This window comes from Gallinula chloropus, assembly GCF_964237585.1.
Source record: "Gallinula chloropus genome assembly, chromosome: 23".
NCBI lineage: Eukaryota > Metazoa > Chordata > Aves > Gruiformes > Rallidae > Gallinula > Gallinula chloropus.
In genome coordinates, this window is record NC_140108.1 from 3,933,690 (window position 1) to 3,952,230 (window position 18,541).

The 18,541-nt window shown below is 45.5% G+C and overlaps 1 protein-coding gene across 2 annotated transcripts in view; it reads right to left on the bottom strand.

Annotated features, from left to right (window-relative positions):
• PRDM16 (PR/SET domain 16) overlaps nt 1-18,541 on the bottom strand; it is a gene marked incomplete at both ends in the record, with an annotated part of 286,316 nt that overhangs the window by 172,970 nt on the left and 94,805 nt on the right. The window lies entirely within an intron of this gene.

The window sequence follows — 18,541 nt, forward strand, 5'->3', positions numbered from 1 at the left end:
AAGCAGACACAGAGGAAGCTCCCCTGTTCCCTGCAACCACGTATTGCTTTAACGGGCTTGGTATATTTTGGAGAGGAATTAGAAGAAGAATTGAGGTAAAACCTAACTTAAGCCTGGCAGGAACAGTCTGCCTAGTATTTGGGCTCCTTTGGTTCAGTGCATCACACCACAGAAGCTGTGGCTGATGTGACCTTCCAGCTACACCTCAGCAACACACCTCCTCAGGAGTACCAAAAGCATCACCGTTTGCATTACTGTTCTAAGAAAATTGTGTCTTACATGCTCAGAGAGCATTTAAAGCTGCTCTCAGCACAGACAGGGCTTCCCCCAACGCCACAGGACAGGGATCTGGTTTGTGATGGTGCCAGAATGGTCAAAGAGAAAGTCAGGGAAAAGCTGCACGCTGCCTTCTGCTCCATGCAACACCTCAGAAGCCAGACAGGAAGAGGTGAACACAAGAAGCAGTGTAACACCATTCTTCAAAATGAAAACCAAGCACTTAAAAACACAGGCCTAAAACGCTTATTTAATGTCAGACTACTCAGGCTGTAAGAAATTCGGAGGCTAAGCACTATTTCTTGTTTCCTTTTTTTAAAAAAATAAGGATTTGTGTGGTCTTTCCTGAAAAGCATCAGCACAACAGCAGCGTGTTTGCTATGCCTCAACCACCTGCTTCAGGTAGGAGAGAGAAAAATAAAGAGGAAACAAGAGAAAAAGATTTGAACAGGATGGATGCAGAACAAAGGCAAAATTGTAAGTTGGAGGAGTTAAAACTGCAGTTAGAAATATCATGTCAGATTTTCATGCTCAGCATCGTTAGTGCAATTACAGCACCGCTCAGCTCGGTGCCTACAAGAGCCAGAACCAAATTAATCCAGAGGATAGGAAAGAAGCATGTGTGTTTGGGGAAAACAAACACCCTCCCCTCCCTGAAGTAAACACCCTTAATCCTGCAAGGATTTTTAAGCTTCATTTTCCAGCAACAAATTATTACACTTCAGAGAATTACAAATCAATTCCGTTATTAGACCTGTACCAACACACATCCATTTCCTGGTGTGATATTGGCTTGTACAAGCTACAAATATTCTTCAAACATCCCTTCCTCTTCCATCACTCCCCAAAACCAAATAACTTGAGACATGTTTACCAGAATGCACTGAAAGCAAACTAAATTGGGAAAGCATCAGTGAGCAGATGAAGAAGTTTTCAGAGAAATGCTTTTAACTGGAGAACGATGCTCTGCCAGATCCAAACTGCCCTGTTCAGACACGCATTGCGGTGATTTCACGGCAGGATTCGTCTTGCTCAGAGCAGTTCTGCAAAGAAACTGCCACATTTCCTAAAAAATTCATTTATGGATCAGCCAACGAGGCCAATCTGCCGAGGCAGCCAGGCTGAGAGGGCTCCGGGGTGTCCTGCAGCTACCCCTGGCTGTACAGGTGGGATTCAATCCCCCAGGCAGAGCCTTGGCCGTGGTTCCCACAGGGAGCCTGAGCAGCACAGCTGGAGCTCTGCTGCTTCTACCCTCCCTGCTCTGTCGTGGGGCCAGTAAATGGTGGGGGGGGGGGGGAGTCACAGCTGAGTGGATGTCAGAGCCCCAAAACCAGGAATATATTTCATTTTTCCATTTTCAGAACCAAATGCTCCAATCATTTACAAACTGATTGTCCCCTTTCCTCCTTCATTGTCCTGGCCATACAAAATCGTGAATTTTAAGACTTTTTTTAAGCCAGAGATGGCAAACTCTGGGCTTTGGCCAACTTCCCCTGGACTTGTACCCAGGGAAATTCCCACCATCAGACCACATTGTGATGGACTCATGTTTGCAATACGCCGCTCCTTATGAAATGCAGTTATCGTGATTATTGTGATACCAGTGCTGAAAGCCTCAACCCAATCTCACCAACTCGCCCTGCTGAGATGAGAGCTCCTCCTTCAAAGAAATTCCAAAGAGAGGGAAGGGGATATGGCTAATAGAGCATTACAGATGAGACAGCTGTGGAGAGGATAAAGATGCTGGAAAAAGAACTCTGGGTGTTAGCTGATCACCTTCATGGGGAAGGCTTCTCCTCCTCCTCGCTCCAAAGGCAGAACAGAGAGGAGAGAGGCTTCTGCCCAAGACTGCTGTTACAGCTCCCACATGATGGAAGTGCTGTCACCAGAACATCTGACCTCACAAACACCTACAGCAACTATGAAAGGAGGAAATTTTCCCCCCATTGAATGGATGACCCCAGAGCAGGTAATCAGCAGGAGCATCGTCATCATTTGCAATCCAAACACAGGCCTTCATGCTGCTAACTGGGCTTCAGTGATGGCCAATGTGTTTCAGTCAGTCTCACCTAGCTTGCTAGAAAGTCAAGAACTTGAGGTCTCTTGGAAAGGAATCCCAAAACAGCTGTGGGACAGTACATTATTTACACTTGCAGCATCTCTAAATTCTGGGCTTTTTCAAAGTTTGATGTTACAGGTTTGTAACTGCAGCGACTGTTCTGAAAGAAGAGAAGTCACCCAGGAGAGAAGAGACAACAACAGGTAAGCTGCTGTCTGAAAACCAAAGCTCACATCACCAGCTTCTCCTGCCCAACACAGCATCTGCATTCTGACCCTCAAGCCTCAACGACTGATTTCCAGAGCCAAGCTGGTCTCTACCCTAGGGAGCTCCTACACAGCGACACACCAGACACCAACCAACAGAGCTGCAAACAGGCACATTGCTGATGGATTTCTAAGGACTGAAAAGAGGATTTGCACTCATTCCACGTGATTCCACTACTCAGCCCACAGGGCTCCCCTGAATTATTTCCATCTTTGAGATACAAGGGTGGTTCATAGATTATCTCTGGGCTGAAAAGCCCCTGCTCACAGCCTTTCGGCAGGGCCAGCGAGCCCTGGTATGGTTCCTCTGCTGCACTGCCCTCCTGCCCAGCAGCCAGCACTGCTAAGGGGCTTGTACACTCCCCCCCTCCCAGCACACACAAAGCCCAGCGCTCCACAGCAAGTGCTAATGGGGGAGTTATAAGCCCCTTTGTCTCCTCTCTCCCTGCCAAGCCTCTGCCTCCTTTTTACCTTCCGCATTCAACATCTCTCCCTTTTCAATTTTTGAGGATGTCACCTCTTAACCTCTTGAATGAGCTACATAGGATAGAATATCTTTCACTCAAATGTGTGTTTTCAGCCCTTTCAAGACTCCTGACTGAACCATCTGTGGGTTTTCAACAACTTTTTTGAACTATCTATATTAGAACTGGCTAGAGGATTCCAGCATCATCCCAGTGAGCGTGAAACCCAGAGACATTCTCACACCAGCTCCACTGAAGGCAGCAGACTGAACCTTTGGGATGCATTTTATAACCTTTAGCATCCAAAGTATAAAGCTTTAGCACCATAACGCTGTACTTAGGTGAACTCAGGCATCATAAACCATTTAAACACCACGTGATTGGAACTGGGCTCCTGTATCTTGGATTTCTTGTATCTCATTTATTTAGTTCCAACCTCCCAGTGCACAAAGAACATGAATGAAATTTCCCCTCTAACTAAAAAAAAGAGCATTTTCACCCTAATGGTTTGAGATGCAGAATAAAGTAAGTTCTTCCCTGAAAACTAACAGGAAACAACATAGTAATTACTGTGTATCTTCAATTTTTTTGCCACATTAATTGGAGGGCTCATTAGCACATTAGAATAACCTATTTTAATTAAAAATGATGAACTGATATGCACATGCCTCATAGCAACATGAAGCAGAATTGGAATTACTTCCAAATATAGGGAGTTTAGTTGGCAAGAAAACTGTAGGTGTAACAGAAAGTTGGGTAACACAGTAAAATCATATTCCAAAATACAAATCCGTAAGAAAATAGTGTAAAGCAAAACATGGTTCCCATGAAATTACATTTAAAGACAGTTGTAGCTACACCACGATAAATCCTTATTTATTAATCACAAATTAATTCTGAACTAACAAAAACACAAGCATCCCCATCAGCTACTGCATCAGCTTTGTAGCACACAATTTCAGGCATTAATTAAAACCCAGCGTGGTTTATCATCTCCTCCCAGCTCTGTATTACACAGAGCAGAAAGGGATGTTTGTTAGTCCCCAACTTTTCCAATGCCAAAGAAAAGCTGCCCTATCTGTTAGAAGGGAGAGCACCTCAAGGAACTGCAAACAGCACTTACTTATGCACCAAAATATTATTGTAAGAGGGAAGCCTCAGAGCAGAATCTCTGAAGGAGGCACAGGGAGTCCCAGGATCAGATTGAACACGGGGAGGGTGGCAAGGAGCCACGATGGGTGAAACTGGCTCAGAGAACAGCAGCTCTGGGCTGGTGACCAGCACTGACCAAAACCTCTGCTGAGCTTTCCAGTTCCAGCTCTGGGAATTCCCCCTGACAGAAGTAAAACTGGTGAAGAGATGGGCTAATTTATTAATTTAATGTGAAATTATTGTCACCATTCAGAAAAATGCACATAGACTGAACAACTGCTCCAGACCATCTTTCAGCAGCAGTTTGCACATGGACTCTCACTACCAAGAGCCAGCAGAGCTCCAGTCACTAAAGCAGGATTTGATGTAAGCAAGCTGAAGCCTTACATACACAGAACAGTTGCAGAAGATGTAACTCTCTGGATGTGGCTTGTCCCACCTTCCAGGAGCATAAATGCCTCTTGAAAGCACACCTATGACACCAAACATCTGTGTGAGCATCACATCAGCTTGAGAAGCGAGTTCCACAGCCAGTTCTGAACAGACTTAAGGGGAAACAAAAAAAGGAGAAAGAAAAAAGCCAGTCTTGGGGAGCCTGAAATACACAAGATACAGGGAGCTGAGGAGTGAAAAGTGCAGCCTCCGAGGGTAATGATGTGTGGGGATTTTTCCAAGAGGAGTCAATTGCTAAGCTGCAAAATTCATATGTAACCAAAACTGAGCTTTTTTTCATCCAAAAAGGAAAAAGGGGGGGAGAGGGAAACAGATGAAGGGGAAAAGAAAAACACGTTTGTCATACAATACAAGTAGTTGAAGTATTTTGGGAACAGATTTGCCATCTCTCAATTAAACATGAGGCAGCATGACTGTGCTTTCATTGCACAGTAGTTTCCACTATGATAACAAGTCCAACAACCGCCTCATTGTGGACCACGCCGAAAGGAGAGGGACTCCCACAGTGCATATTAATGACTGACCCCTGATGTCATCGGGGGGGAAACAGCACCCAACAAAAATTACAGTTTTCACTGCAGCATGGAAGACAGCACTTGCTGCCAAAGAGAAACCATCAGGGAAGAATAGCTGAAAAAGCAGGGCTGGACTGAAGGATACACACTACATCCCCTCTGTACCCTCAGAATACACCTTCTGTGTGAGACCCATCTCCTCCTCCTCTGCTTTTTTTTTTATGCCTAATAAAGATTTTCCTGAGTTCATGCCTAAGAAACCTGGTGGCAGACTTTACCAAAGAAGAGGATTTTGATTCCTTTGCCAACATTTTTCTGCTCCAGCTTTTGAAACACACAGAGAGCTGCCTGCTCCAGCTTACAAACGTTTCCTCTGCTGAGCAGCACAGCCCTCCTTACTCAAACACGGCGCGAGAAACAAGCTTTCATAAGCATGATACACTCCATAATCCTGAAAATACTTGTGGTCGCTGTAAAATGTTTTCTCTCCGAGTATTAGCAAGTCAAATTATTTTCTACTCTATGATTAGCCTCTTTTGCACTTAGGAAACAGGAATTCCAACCGAGTTGAAAAGCAAAACTAGGTCTTTTGGAGCACGACCCATGAAAATTCTCAAATGATACAAGCAAAGTGTAAAGACACCTCACCTCTGGACACCGTGAATTTAATTTCTTCTATGGGACAATCAGGCCAGTTCTGGTTAAATTTTAATTTACTGTGAAGTCAAACCCATGCCTGACTGCCCTCACAGTCTGACTGCCCTCATAGTTCGAGAGAGATTGTAAAACACAAGATGCTCTTGTCCAATCGCTCTGCATTGATAAAACACACATGTAAAAACTGGTGGGTTTATTTTCTAAACAAGGAGAACTCATGCTTTGCCTCAGAAGCCAACCTGGAATCTCAGGCCCAAGGAAGAGCAGAAAATACAAGGTGCCCAGAGGATGGTGACTCTCTACGAGAGACTGAACCACCACAGCCACAGATTCACTGACTCACTCTCCTTAGGGATTAATTGGTTGGTGAAAGTGGGGGTTTTACTTAACTTTTCAAACTTTGCACCTCATTCCTAGCTGTAAGTTTACACGTGTGTACAGGTATCAGAGGGCAGTGCTGTCTAGAACTGCTACCAGGCTGTTCTAATGCCCACCGGGACAGGACCTCCCTGGGATGCATCTCCTTCTATCTGACTCTGCAGGAAGAGCAGTGGGTGATCTCCAACATCTTTCCCTCCCCAAGGGACCATCTTCACTGCCTTTACACATCCATGGAACCTATCAAGGCTCCTGCACTATGGATTTTCCCTCAGAAACATTCTCCAGAGAGAAAACAAAACAAAGGGGGGGGGGGGGAAATCCAGGATACAGCACTCTGTTAGAGAGAAGGCACAGAGAGTGTTTCACACCTCCAGCAAACAAGTCTGCCTACATTTTTACCTCGGGGGCGACAGGACTCTGTCTCTGTTTGCTGTACACTCCACGTGTTTCATCAGCAAAAATAAAGTCATTTTTATGACCAATTTGTAGACCAGCAGAGCTGGAACGAATCATCAACATTACAGCCTAATCCAGCCAAGAGTGCAAATACTTACATCAAGCAACTATGTGCTTAACTACTGCCAACAACTGACAGGGTTCATTACCTCTGAATATTGTGCTGCCCATCCGTAATTTGCTCCAGGTAAATTATAACAAGTCCCTCTCCTGTGCCCTGCTTTGCTCTGGTCACTCTGCGTGGGCCTCGCCACCCATTCACCCTCACCCCCAAGCCGGGCTCAGAGCTGGCAGCCAGGCACAGACCAAAAACCCTGGACATCTTTAAATCACAAGGGACACTCCAAACCCCAAGCAGCACCCACCCAGGCAGTGACTTCCGAACAGTGAATGATCTCAGTGATCAGATTGCCACCTGATGGCCACAGCTGAAATACAATAGAAAACCAGAAGCCGAGTCCCTCCTTGGGCTGCATCTGTCTGGCCCTGGTTACCAAGCCCCTTTTCCCCCCAGTTCAAGCACTCTGCAGCTCCTGGAACCAGTGTCCCATCTCACACAGGCTCACATTCTTTAGGATGCAGGATCCTCTGCAGGATGCTTCACAAATGGCAGCGTCAACATTAAAAAGTCAAGGTGTCCAACCCAACCCTCTAGACCACTCCATCATTCACTTGATGCAGGAATGGTCTTCCAGTCACCCTCTGGTAACCACCTCAGTCCCCCTACAAGGGCACACCTCCCTCAATGCATGGGCACCTCCAGAGTAAAGAACAGAACCACTGGCATTAGTAATGCTGGGGTTTCTTCTCCCTCCCCTAAATCCTGGGTCTTGAGGAACAGATGACATTAATACATAAGCACATTACATACATTTCCCAGTGAATTACGACTGTTTCTTCTTTAGAACACATCCATAGGTACTCACAGGCTCCCTGACTTCATTACCTACAGTCCAGAAGAACTGGGGACAATCCAAACAGTTCCAGGGGAAAACCTGGCATGTCACGCTCCTTGCTCAAGATGGTCAAGGCACCACAAGTCACCAGTTCCTGGCTTTGCCCCAATAGCCAAATCAACCAACCAAAGTCTGATGAATAGGTGTGTGTGTAAGACCCTGCTGGTGCTGGTACCACCCTTTCCCACCCAGCTTCAGCTCTCTCAGCTTTTTGGTCTGGATTTTCCCTTCAGTTACCAGAACCATATTTTCCTTGCGCCCTGGGGAGCATAGTATTTCAGAATACTGTCCTAGAAGCAGGAAGATGCTGATTGTGCACCAGGGATCCTGGAAACCCGTGGTGGGTAACACAGTCCTGAGAGCCCTGGCTGTTGAAAGCTCTGCCTGCCAAGCTCACGGTGACTCAGGAACATCACTTTGGGGCACTGAGCAAATTAGGCCACCCCAAAACACTCACAATGTAGCACGACTCACAGAAATTGATATTTATGTGTGTCACTGAAATCACATCCAAAGGAGATGCAGGTTTTCGCCCATCTCCTGTGCAAAGCTCCCCAGGAGTGCCAGCTCTGCACACTTCTGCAGCAAGAAACTTCCACAGTTACAGCTGGATTTGAGTGCCCCAGTCTGTGCCTCCAATCACCCCGTCTTTGCAACTGGTGTTTAAGGGGATAACACACGAACCGACCCCAAACCCCTGTCTGAGCTGCTGCAGGATGCATTAAAAACCAATTTAGTCCTGGAGAATATGAAGAGCTGCCGAGTTATTCATGGATGGAGACAGTGAGGGATGAGGCAGGAGAAGACAGAACAAACAAACAGAGCTACGATAAAACAGACCCTTTGCAATCAGAACCCCTCTCCCCTGTTTAATTTGCCTGAGCATTTTTCATGTTTCCCCTCTGCAGTCTGCTTTGCCTTCATTGTAACTCTGCCTCCTGGAGCAGATTCCAGCCCTTTCACTGCAGGGGCACTGGGAACACTTCACATCAGCAGCGAGCCCGAGGAGCAGATACCGACCGAGCACGAGGGCAGGAGGGAGAGGCTTGGGCTTTCAGACACATGTCCTAAAGAAATAGTTGCTGCAGGACTTGGCTGTAAGAAGAGCAGATAGTAGGGATGTAAAGTGCCTCAGGTTTTAAGTTAAAAATGAAGTGTTTTCTCTTCTTAAGGGATCTCTGCTGGCAGAAAGGAAGAATAAAGCTTGGAACAGTGTTTCAGTGTGTTCCTTAATACGCATTTTCCTCCAGTAAAACCAGCAGGGAAAGTGTCCAAATTACCCTCCACTAAATGCCAGTATTATATTTCCAGTAAAAGTCTAGTCCAACCAGGCATCAAAAATATTTCCACATACGATCCTGTTAGAATCAAACTCTCCAGAGGATGTTGTTGCTCATAATACACTTCACCTGCTTTCTGTGTTTGGGGGGTTTATCTGAACACCGGGTGATGCTTCTGTAAATTGTGCTGCAGTAAAAGAATTAGTTCAGTGCATATTTGGAGGCAGTAGATTAAGTGGGTTCTTTTAAGGGAAAATGCTCTGCTATCTTCTTATTGAAGCCACTGGAAAAAAATATTAGCCTTTGGGATTTCTGTCTCTAAACTCTTTACAACATAATAGCTCCGATGAAGCATCACAAGCAATGCAGAGCGTGTCACACGTCGTCCTAACAAACAGCTGTGAAGAAATTACAGAAGTAATACAACAGGAAGAAAATCCAGAAGGGAAGAGATGGAAGCCTGAAGAAAACGCTCCACTTCCTAAAGAGAAATCGTTATGGCTTTTCAGCCCTTTGCTTATTTTTGCTACAAAGCACACAGCCCCCTTTAAAATCCATAAAACTACAGAAATGCCCTGATTCTATGAATTTTCTTTGCTAGAAAAACAGTAGAGTGGAACTTCATCTTGCAGCCCTTTTTAAACTCTCCTCCGAGAGGAACGTTACCTATTTAGAATAAATAAATAAACGCAGTTAGACTCTCCAAAAACTAACAAATGACGCTGGGTATTTCTCTCAGTCCTGGATGTCAAACCATAGAACAAGAATAAAGCATTTGTAAGTCTCCAAAAGGAGACCTTGCAATTGGAATTCACATCTTTGCCAAGTGAAAGCTTTTCGGCTGTTGTCACCGTCTCATTGTCATTCTGCTCACTGTGGGTTCCCCAGGGTCCAGAACAGGAGTCCTGGCATTATTAACATAGCAGATTAATAGCAGTGGGAAAAGACATTTTCACAAACATGCTAAATATTAATATTAATCGATAACAATTTATGTTTCCTAACGTGAGCCAGACAAACATACCCCAGGCACGGAGGAGAGGAGGGAGGGCAGAGCAAGGAAAGGGACAGTGTCCACAGACTGCGCGGAATAAAAGGGAATCAGTGAATCAATGCAGGACAGAGGACTGAGCCGTGAGGTGGGTGTCAAAAGCAGAGCTCTATTTTCAGAGGCACAGAGGCACACATTTTAATGCCACAATATAAGTTGGATTTTCCATCCCTGGCCAAAGCATTCCAGTGAAGCTCACCGATTTTATATCGCAGAACAAACAGCGGAGCTCTGCAAGAACACTGAAAAATTCTTCATACTATTTTTACCACCCTGAGTAACACTCTACACTGCAAACAGTATTTTCCTCAACGCTCCTAACACTGTGCAGATATTTTCTAAATTCAGATAGGCACAAATTTACCACACTTCTAGTTTTTTATTTCAAGCCTGTCTCGTACTCAGGCTGTTTTCTACCACCTACCCCTTTGATTTTGAAGCCAAAAAGTCCATAAAACTTGTTGCATTTTCCCCCACGAATTAGCTCAGTCGTTTTTAAAATTCAGTCTATGAAAGTCTTTATTATCTCTCATACTTGTTAATTACGAGCACCAGAAGTAGAATGCACAGTCCTATTGCTACAGAGGTTCCCAAATTATCTACAGCTTTATGTCTGTGTTGGATACTCCAAATCCAACTTTTCCAGCTCCAGATTTCTCAACAGAACATCAATCCCACTCGGTCACCGAGCTGCGTATGACCAAGGGAGCTTTATTCACAAAACTCAAGGACACATTTTTGGAGCAGCCTCAAACCTCAGTTTGCCCCAAGAACCATGTTTTCTCCAGACCTGAAAGCAAAGATCTGTGTGAAAACTCTTCTTTGTAAGGAAGAGGCTGTCCGAGTTCCTCCCTGGACAGGACACACCAAGGCTTGTCAAACCTTCAGCTGAAGCTTTTATCTCGGGAGGTTTCATGTACCCACGATCACTAGAAAGCACACAGAGCACTCCCTGGGTGCAGATGGCATGAACCTTGCAGTCAGCAGCACAGAGAATAGCTGAGGATGGAGCACAGCACCACACCGGTACCTGGTTCTGCCCTGACACACTCCAAGGCCCTGAGCTGGGCTGCTCCACGTCCTGCAGGCAGGGCCCGAGTCATCAGCCTGGACCTGAGGCCAGCACGTTACCCGCTCGCCTGGGGTTAGCTGAGGGTCCGGCTGTGTCATCACTGTCCCAGGTCAGGGGGCACAGGCTCTACCTGTTACCAGAAAGCACCTTGGCTTTGGCAGCTGCCCCCAAGCTTCTCCTCACAACCCCCAACTTCTCTTCACTGGAAAGCGTGGCTTGGCCACAAGGCCGGGGCGCTGTCCCAAGCCTGTGGGTAAGAACAGGCTCTACAAGAGGGATCCCTGGTTAGTGGGTGAAGCATTCCCCCAAAAGAGGTGAGCCAAGCCTCACCGATTAGACAGGGGCTGGGAACGGAGGCTCCTCTCCAAAGACAAATGGGAAATGGCTTTCCTGCTTTCCAGGGATGCACTTCTGAAGGCCAGGGAAGGCTGTGGGGCTTCACAGCCAGCCCCTGACTGCTCTGGGGTTTATTGCTGTGCCCCCACACATCCTCAGCCTGCTCCAGAGCCCACCAAGCCTGATGGTGGCCTTGAAACCACAATGACAGTCACAAGCCACCATGTTTTCTGTGTCCTAGGCATGTTCCAGGCAGGAGAGCCTTGTGATCACGTTGGCAGCCCTGTGTTCATAGCCATTAGAAACAGGAATTACCAACTGTTTTTTCTGAAGTGTAACACACTATTGATGCTACAGGAACAAAACTGAACTTCCCTGGGCCAAGCACCTTTCCTCCAGCTACCAGTGTTCAGAAATGTTCAACTGCAATGAAGAAGTGGGATTTTAATGGGGCAAGGGATGACAGTAGGAAACACAACTGGGCTTTTTAATCCTGTTCTCTGCAGAGATCTCTATTTCTCCTCAAAACGTTCCACATCCCAGCCTGGGTAAATGTCACCCGGTGAGCACCACTGCAGAGACCTCTGTTTGGGGAGTTTTCTTCCCAATCTCTCAAGTGCTCTCCAAAGGCAGGCTTTCCTCCCTGGGAGGAAAACAAGAGTATACCTGACAAAGACCTCAGCATATGTTTAATCCCAGGGCTTTTTCCCACTGAAGTCTATTTACAAGTCACTTCTGACCAAGAAAGTGCTCCTAGACTTTTTCTGCACAACGTAGGACGGGAATGACGGTGGGATGTAATGGGACATATAATCCTTCCATAACTCTGTGAACAGATGCTGTTACACAGGTAGGTTTCCTGGGCACTCTGCAGATGGGTCACAGGACCTGCCCAAGAGCAAATGCCATGCAGCAGCGGATACATTCACAGGAATCTCATGATCTCCAGTGGAAACTCCCTCAACGCCACAGAGCTCTGCAGTAGTTTTAGACCTGGTTAATTCAGTCACACCACAGGATTCTTATGGCTCAGTCTGACAGATCCTTTAACGCTGTTTTTAAGCTGATTGCATGAGATTCTGGTTTAAGTCAGAACAGGGGAAAATGGGCGTCTGCAGGGCACATCCCAACATCCAGACGCGACCCTCCTTCCCTCCACTCTTTTCCATGGCAATCTTGGGTGTTGCACCCACCACCTGGCCCTATTTAAAGCCACTACATTATTCTAAAAAGGATTATTTATACTAAAAACGCTCCCGGGACTACTGTATTTGTATTTCAGGGCTGCTGCATCCCCTATTTCCTCACTGCTTTAATATAGCCTCAGGCAGAGCGGGTGAAATGACTTGCGATGCCACTGTAATTTTTATCAAGGCTTGTTCCTGGTAAAAAGCCTCTTTGTTTCAAAGAAATGTGATTTGGCCTTTTTCCTCCTCTGCTCTATTCCTTGGTTAATATACCACTTCCACTTGCCCTGGGGCTGAGAAAGGTATTCCATGGAATTGGTCAAATCTCACTGTTTTTCTTCTAAATCACAACTGGCTTTTTTCCCCTCGCCCCTTGCTAAGCACTATCTAAGCTGACAGTCTGAACTTGAGATTTTATTTGTGTCTTAACTCTTCGGCTCCTGGATTTTAAGCATCACGTGGCAACATTAAGGAGATGCATGTCAGGACTGGTCAATCTGCTATGGCAAAGGAGACCACAGAGATTAAGAGCAGGACAGAAAGGAGAAGCTCTGGGCAGTGTTATTTACTATTTGAAGTGAGAGAGGTATATTCAACCACCTATTCATTCCCTATAAACCTGGAAATAAATATCTTCTGCCTGCCTGACAGCTTCCAATCTCATTCAGAGAGATTAAAAAACACTTTTCAAGGATAATTGCAGAAGAGTGGGTTAGAATATGATATAAATGGGGAAAGCACACAATGAAGTGTACCAGAACTTAGACGTGGCATTCTGGAAGCTCCAATTCCATGCTGAAAACAGTGCTGAGATACTGCTCATAACAGCTTGATACAAGTTAAAACCAGCAGTGATGCTTTAAACAAAAATTTTAAAAACAATTATTGTTCTCATCAAATAGAAAGTCCTGGCTAACAAAAATATGCAAAAGAAAAAGAAAAGATTGACAAAAAAAAAAAAAAAAGAAAAAAGGAGCAGTACAGAAAGCTAATGGGCTGAAATATGCTGGAACAAGAGACTTTTGCTGCCAGAGGCCCATGATCCAAAGGAGAACAGGGCTCCCTCAAGTAAAATGCATGAGTGAAATTACAATTAAAGCCAATAACCCAACAGAGAAAAGGAAACTGAGCCTTGAGAGCCTCACCATTCTTTTGCTAGACTAGCTCTTCCATGGAGATCCACCACAACGGCATTTGCTTTAGGAAAGCTTAAACCTCTTCCCAAGAGATGTGACACTTCCAGCTTCCTCCTCCAGAAATAAGACAGAAATAAGGTGCAAACCAAATCCTGCCATGAGCCACGATCATCAGTACTGGGCCTCTAAGGAGCCCAACCGAAGCAACAGACTGTAGCAGCAAGGAATAGGGAGTTACAGCAGCCAAGGGAACTCAAGCAATGAGCCTTCATACTGGACAAGGCAGCCAGCCTCAATGAAACAGTTTGGAAATGGGATCCAGAGCCTAATTTACACAACTTCAATGTTCATAGAACCACTGAAATTTTGCTGTGCAGCTCAGGCTTCTCCATCTGCATCAGCATCCATGGAACAAGGAACTGATACAGAAATGCTTGGAGAAATATTACTCTTTCAAAGCTCCTCCCAGCAATCCCACAAAAAGTGATACAGCTTTGAAATTTTATTTAATTGGAAGAAAGGTGTTTAAAGTTCATATTGATTTACTTTTAATAACGTGCTCCAAAATATTTCAGTTCAACATTGCCAAATCACTTGGAGATATTTGAGCACAGCTTCACAGAACAACCTCCATGTCAGCCTTGGTAAGAAAAAATCCCTTTCTTGTTGGAAGTTAAATAATGCTGATAAATAAATCTTAATTTCTGTGGGGGAGTTTAATGAATATTGTTTGGGCCAGTCAGAAAACTTTTTACAGTGGGATACACATGGTTCTTGGCCTAATTTTCTAGCATCAGATACCTGTGTAGAAGCTCACAGATACATTATTAAAAACATGAATGGCTCCTCAGCATCCTAGACAAGGCCAAAACAATGGGTATTTTACTTAATAGACTACTGGTTTATCTAAGGAAGTACCAGTGGACTATTACAGAAGTTACTGAGTTTATAGTTTTCAAAATCTTTCCAGAAGACAGGCTCTTTGTTACTTACATACCACAAAGAATTATTTTTTAAACACAGTAACACTTCACCCAGATTTGGAATTGCTTCACCTCTCTAATTTATCCTGTCTCTCTCATTGACAAATAGGGGAGATTTTTTCTGAGGAAATACAAGCCAAACCCAGTGTCCAGCTACACCAGGACAACATACTTCCAAAGCAGAACCTGCAGCAAGATGCTGTTTGCTGTTCTCCTGCTTTGATACAACCCCCACCTTCCTCTAGAACAGTGTGTTATAAATAAAGTATATATGTTATATGTAATATATACTTTTAATATATATTTATGTTATATATTATACATAAGTATAATATTATATATTATACTTAAATATTATACATTCTGCTTATATATTACACATTATACTCTAATATACCATATAATATTATATGTTAATTATATTTTATACGTATATATATACTTTATATATAACATATAGTGTATATATAGTATAGTGTATATATACATGCTAATATAGTATATAAATACGTGTGTATATATAAAGTATATATATAGGTATAAAGGAGGTAGTGTGATGGGCTTTTAGCCATCTCTAAGCTGGCCATGCTTGGACTCAAACGTCTCCTTCAGCAGCTCTGAGCAGCGCTGCTCACAGTTGAAAGCAGAAGGGAAGAGCACTTCACCTCCAAGAAACCCACAAAACCTGGACAGCACATCCCTACCCAATACACTGCTGCATTTCTGCACAGGAAACGAGTCGAGATCCTAATGGGATCTTTAACTGTCAAAACCAATCGAGACTTTGCTTAGTGTTTATTCTGGAAGAGAGCATCTCCATCCTGAACCACCTGACAATTAACAATCCCCGAGGCAGGAAGTTTTTGCCCCTGTTCAGGGATTTAAAGACATTTCTAGACCGTGCCCCTCATAAAACTGCATCCACATAACGGGGATTAGAGTCACAAACACAGCACGCTGCGTTCTTGTGGTTCTTCTTTGGAGACCGTGTACCTCGGTGCAGCAAACACCTTCACAGTCAAATTACACTCGGGGTGGAGAGTTCAGGAAGAGAAACACAAGCCCGAAGCTTTTACTTCTCCTGAGATGGTATCTACACCTCCCCATGAAAAGCAAGGGATTTTTAAGCAGTGTAAGTATTTCTTCTTGTGCTCACCCAGGCAATCGCTGTCAGAGCATCTCTGCAGCCAGGAGCAGAGCTGCAGCACACCAGTAGCCTTTCCTACAGCACTCCCCACCAAAACCTCCCCAGGACTGCTGCCATGCCCCAGGCTGTGGAGTGACCCTGGTCACTTAACATTCAGTCCAGCAGAACACTGATGTCTTGGGTGTGTTTGTTGTTTTAAAGCTTCCCCATGATTTCCTTCTCTAATCCCTTCATGTCTCTGCTCCCTAAATAACCAAATACCGGGTAACTTGGCAGCAGTAAAGATCTCTGACAGGTCAAGTGCTATTTTTCTTCACATACATGACTTGGGAGCAGTGAAATAGCTTGAGGAAGATACCCCAGGCATGTCTGATAACACAATCCCAGGCCTGATCTCTTTGACAGCTGTCCCTACTTCACACTAGATGTTCACTTGGTCCTTCATCAGCCAGCTTGGCAAGGCTGTAAGAACAGCGGGTAGCACAGCAGAAAGGAGGTGAGGGAAATTCCCTGACCATTTCCATGTGTGCCTCTATCTACAGTGGCTCCCATCATAACAGGAACTCCAGCAGCATCACTCTGGGGTATGGGGGCTGCACCTTGCCAATTGAGAGCCACAGGCTCTATGCATTGCATCTGTAGGGCAACTGACAGGACCCAACACTTCTCAGCAGCACAAACGGAATCAGAAGCCCTCCTGAAACCAAGCCAGACTGCTTCCTAACTACCTATGGGATGCAGCTCCCTGGTTACCTGGGAATCAAGTGCCAGTTCCTGCTGCAGCATCAAAAAATTGTGCTGACTCCAAGGATGCTGCCTTTGCCACACCATTTCTTACGCTCTCACCCCAAACTCCAGCCTAGTCTCAAAAGCCACCCGGGACAAGAACAACCTCTCCCAAAGGCTTGGGAGCAAATGCCAACAGTTATTTGAACACCAATGTCATTGGAGGCTTGATTGGGCAAGGAACTACTAGGAAGAAGCTAGCCAGCAGCACTGGGTGAGCAGAGAGGTGGCTTTGGCACAGTTTTGTGCCCAAAAGAGACAAGGACACACTGGAGACATCCTTGGAAGAATGGAGGGAGAGAGGGATCCCCAGCTCACTAATATCAAACATTCATCCCCACCATTCCAGACCAAGCCCCTTTTGTTTGCTCTCTGCTCCCCTCCCAGGGCAAACACAGACACAAACTTTCAAAAAGCCTCTGTGCATCTGAACAAACCTCTCCGGAACACAAACAAAACCCCCAACAACACTTGCCACATCCTATCGCAACCCTAATAAAGATGTTTATGGTTTTAACCATCAAATAAAGTGCTTAATTCCACCGAGCTTGTCCCCTCCACTCAGTCACTCCACAGCTTCATTTAGCAGGCCAGTGGTAAAAAAATTCATTAATTTTTATTAACAGGGAGAGCCATTTGTTCCCTGTGACAATATTTGACTTGTCGAAATGATTTTCACCTCTGCCATGAGGTGCGCGCTCCCCACATACATCACCCGATTACTCCAGGAGCGGCCAGAGTTGCAGTCATTAGCCAGTGAATTAACGACAATCCACAGCGCTATTAATCACGCTGACAAAAGCGTTAGCTTGCTGCTGACCCGAGCACGGCTCTGGGACACGAGCAGAGGAAAGGAGAGCACAGCCACAGGGCTAGGAAAGAAAGGGGGTTTTTTTGATTTTTTTTTTTTTTTTAAGCTGCTGAGGCAGGGAAAAAGGGATAGAGAAAGAGAAATGGGAGAGGAACAGCGGGGTAGAAGCAAGCTCTGCATGAACACTGAGGAAGGAACGAAGGTGTCCAGAGCTGGAGGACAGAGGGAGAAACACTGAGTCACCTGCTGTAACTCAGAAGCACTCCATTGAGCACCACGTATTAATCTCTTTGGAACCACTGAGGGGTTTGGGAACCATCCTGCCTGCTTTCCCTAGGGCAAAGGGCCCCCAAAACAGCTGGGCTGACACACAGCAGGCCCACTTCAAGTTGCCATGTCAAGCTGCCCACCCTGCCCACTCTTCACACCAGCCAGGCAGGCTGCAGCAAGCTGGGAGTGGAGGTGGTGGACACAGGATGCTTCAGATGGGAGGAACACCCATCTCTGGGGTCCTGCCATCCCTCCTGCAGCTTCTGAGAGAGAGAGAGATGGCAGGAACGACAACCTCAGAAACCTGCAGCACCTTCAGGGGCCAGGTCTGGAGATCAGGGAAAGAGCTGGTTTGATCAGAGCTTCTCCTCTCTCCCCTCGAAGGCTTCAAGTAACCACATTTCATAGGGAACTGAAGGAACCCTCCCATCCTGCTTCCAACACAACGCTCTCTGAAAGCTGTTGGCTCCCAGATCCTACAGCACCGGGAACGCTCTGAGAGAGACTGTCAGCACAACGCACGGTGCTTCCTGGCACCTACCCCCATTTTTTTTCATTTTAACACAGCTTTAATTTCAAGTTTCTGAGCACTGTGCAAAAAGACACACACCAAACCCAACCAACTACAATTCTGGGCTAATTTGGTGGGGTTTGTTTTTTAAATGGCAGAGTCTTCAGGGTCTCCACGCCAGCACTGCTGCAATCAGAGCCAAAACAGGCGTTTGACTGCAATTTTGAATTGAAAAACAGCATCAGCAGAAACAGCCCAAAAGGGGAATCCGAAGAAGTGAGGTTCCCAAACGAGTGCACAAGGAAACAGCCTCACACACGCTCTGCGGTAGGGGAA